A 4,006-nucleotide genomic window follows, 5' to 3' on the forward strand; every position below is an offset into this window, starting at 1 on the left:
AAGCACGGGGATCATAGAAGAGAAACATTAAAACGTAGAAGGGACATGTTTCTTTTCTATCCCCATCTCAGGTAAACTCGACATGCATGGTTAATATTTGATAATAATAACTGGAGAAGTGGGACCATCTCGCCACACACGCGACCAAAAAAGGTGTAAGTTTCCATCCATATCCAAGAGAAAAAGGTGCGAGCGCGATGGTAGGCCCGAACCACTATCAGGCGCTTTCACGACGAATGGTGTATTTTGTATTATGTTTTGATTTTATCCTCGAGTGTCCTCCGCACGTATTCCGCTGGAGGGACTCAGCGCCAGCGATAGTTCGATAATCCGCCTTTTATTTTCCTCCGCGCCCGAATTCCTTTCCCCGTGTCGCCCGCGTCACCTAGGGGTCATTCCATGTCAAACGTCCCAGATGTTGCGCTCGACCACCTTCGAATTCAAAAAAAAAAAAAAAAAAAAAATTACATGGCTTTTTGCCGCAATGTCCGTAGTCATGCCCTAAAATATTTTTTGACGAAACACATTTTTTTGATGGCTTGAGCGCGGTCTTAACTTTTGAAAATAGCGTGAAATTAGGCATCACTCAATAATTCATGAAAAACCTGTTTTTTTTATGAAACGCCCAACAAAAAAAAAACCTGCACGGTTTTCGACTTGCAATGTGGTTGGGCTTGTGCAGTTTTGTTTAATTTAAATATTAAAAAAAAAAAAAAAAAAAAAAAAAAAAAAAAACGTCAGGCGTCGCGGACTTTTTTAAGCGTCAGGCGACGTGGATTTCTCCATAAATATATCTTACTTCTCCATGAGAAATAAGTTATGGAACAGTGGAATATTTTTGCCTAAACACCATACGGTATTTGGATTGCTATGTAATAAGCCTCATGATTATTGGCTTGAAGCAATTAAATAAATAAATAAGGAATATATGATAATTTTAGCATTTTTGATGGTTTTGTTACAAACTATCTCGTTGCTGGAGGTGACTGTAAAAATTCTTATTGACAACCCTGTAAATATACTGCACAAAAAAAAAAAAACGTTTTAGGCCGTACAGCTAAGTATCACGAAGAAAAAGAACTAAATTTGTGCAAAATTGCGTTTTGCCGTTTCAACACCCAAAGAAAACTAAAAAAACATGGTTACTTTTTCAGAAGAGTTTATTGCCTTGTGTACTTGAAAGTTTAAATAAAATAATTTTGTACTAAAGAGGAAAAAAAAAAACATTTTGAAGTTGAGCTCTTGCGCCGCAAACTGGGGTCGTTCGTTGCGCCTCTTCACTGCACAGCACGCCACCGTCGAGCCTGGCAAAGCGTGCGACGGTGTCACGGTTTGCGCACGCAGGTAGACAGCAGGATTTCGTGTTGTCGGGTACATCTTGGTGGGAAGAAGCTTTTTTCCACTCTTGTTGCTTTATAGACTTTCCTATTTCGACTGTTTTGCGCGGCAGTGTCCTCCTGTGGTCTTCCACTGTCTTGATATCAGCAGATGCTTAGCGCTGCCAAGTGAGAGCATCCACCGGTAAGCTTGCTGTTTCTTACGTACACATCGCAATCACTCTCTATTTTCAACGCCAAGACACTATTTAAACAGCAACACAAAAGCCCCGTGAACGGGCATTCTCAAACGACGAGGCGATGTGGTGTTAACGAATGCGCGCCGTTGGAAGCTCACGACTCGTTTGTGTTTAAATCGGCAAATTCTTAAGTCGCTGAACGGTTCCGCTTTTAACCGCAGTATGCGTGGCGGCTAGATTGTTGTTGCTGTTATGTTGCTGTTGTTGTTGTTGTTGTCGTCGTTGTTGTAGCTTCCGTTAAGGACACGCACCTTCCCCAAGTCGGCTTCGTAGGCTCCTCCAACCCAGGCACAAACCCAGCCCCCAGACACACACGGCCATTCCGGGAAGATCAGCTGTTCCAAGGACGCCCCTAGACGCCCTTGTCTTCCTGGTGCCAGCTTGACGCTCTCGGGTAGCTGCCGCCCTCCCTCGCCGTGTCGAGGGTCCTGCCCCCCCCGCCGCCGCCGATTACCCCGCGCCCTTCTCGCAGGTGCTCTCTAGCGCGGCGAAGGGCACATATAGGAAGGGGTAAAACCAGAAGCAGCTTGTCTGGCTTCTTGGTCCGAGCAGGAAGGAACGACCGTTCTTTACAGAAAATGATAAGAGTGGCTGCGAGGTCAAAGAATGTTCCCTTCGGCCGACGTTTTGATGTGTGTGTAGCTTTTGTTAGTTCAAAGTGATTCTTTTTTTTTAAACATCATTGTGGCTGCGAAGTCAAGACGTGTCCCCTTGGTGCCTTTGTTTGGAGTGTTTTTTATGGTGACGATTTTGGGTTCAGGATGTATAAAAGGAGGGAGAACTGAATAAAGTGGTTAGCTGTGTTTGAGACGTCGTCGTGTTTCTTCCACCCAGTCTCAGGTGGTCTAAAAAATGGTAAACTTGCACCAGCTCGCCTGCGCCCTAACTGTTTCTTTATTAGCTGAACCCTTTATTGCGCAAGCCAATCCTTGTGCAGACACGGGAATGGTTCCAGCAACCGCGCGATGGCAGAGAGCGGACCTGCAGCTCATGGGAAAAAGCGTTCGGTTGGGCTGGCTTCCTCAATCCCGCGGATTGAGCGTGCCCGCGTCAACGAGGGAAGACACCTGGATGTCTCAAGGTGGTTGTGGCGCTCGCAGCTAGCCGCTCATTTCGCGCTTTTTGAGGATTAGCTTTACAGAAAAAGCCGACACAAAAGAAGCCCCTGCCGTCACGTGATTTTTGGGGGAGGGTGAAAAGAGGAGGGCGCGAGGGGCATTTGCCTACCTTGCGGAATATGGTTTCGTTGGTCGGTCTTTAATGTCAATCACCGTGCAAGCGTAGCCGTGTGTTCATCGCCGGTACCACGGCGCATGCGTCGGCGAGCACAAATCTGGCAAACAAAATGCTTGTGCCAGCTGCGAAGTTATGGGGGAAAAACCCACACTACCCTGTGCTTCTGAAGCAGTAATTCACTTGGCCGCGAGTCTTTTCTCTTTATTACATGGAAATAAAGCCTGCGGCTGCAGATGATCAGGTCGAACGCTCATTAACAAGACTACGCACAAAGCAGTGTTCAAACGAACAGAGGCTCAAGCAAGCAAACACTTTAGTCAAGCAGATATGTACAGTCAGGGAGTTTTACAAATGCGGCAACTACACAGGTTATCCTGCAGCATGAAATGTGCTTTCTCTGACAGGTGTTTGTTTGATAAAGTCGTTCGCCAGAGCAAGCTCGTTACTTGTCACGTAGACCGTCTCGGTAAGGATCATGCCCCCCCCTGGATCTCACCAGGGGGGGCACGAGCCCCGATGCCCCACCGTAGTCTACGCCTATGGGTGCCCCACACATTCGAATTCCCTGAAGAAACATGCCACTAACTATAGATTTTTTACAGCGGAGCTGTTAGGGTTAGTTTCCCCAGTTTCGTGTCCGGTTCCAAACAAATGTCGACACAAAACTATACAAAACTCTGGACAGCTACCGCATCTATGAGCGACGGCGGCAACCAGACAACCAATCTGGTTGCCGCCGTTGCTCATAGACGGCGGCAACCTTTTCCAGCCTTTCCGTCAAGGTGCGCAATGATCTGGTGGTCGTCGTCGTCGTGCCGTCTAGCACAATTTAAAAATATGACGAAGTACAAGATTTGTCATACCACTGTAGTAAACCAAAAGAATCGCTAATGTGCCGGGCATAATTTGTTTGTTCTCATTTTTTTTTCTCGGGTTCCCGAGACCAATTTGCTAAATAAGAAGGATTCGTTTTCGTTTTGACGTTTAGGATCATTGAGAATTCTGCCAACGGCATCAATCAACTAGCAAACAAAAACAGCTCTTTTATTTTACGATAATCTAAAATTATAAAGAAGTTCTCAAAATATTCTCGCTAATTATTAATGTTATGTTATTATAACAAAATGATTTCTATTGTAAGGAGTGGGCCGGAGCACGGCGGTAAGGAGTAGGAGTGGGAGCAGTGCGGTGCTC

Source organism: Ixodes scapularis, unplaced genomic scaffold (genome assembly GCF_016920785.2).
Source record: "Ixodes scapularis isolate PalLabHiFi unplaced genomic scaffold, ASM1692078v2 PGA_scaffold1__304_contigs__length_218370807, whole genome shotgun sequence".
Classification (NCBI taxonomy): Eukaryota; Metazoa; Arthropoda; class Arachnida; order Ixodida; family Ixodidae; genus Ixodes; species Ixodes scapularis.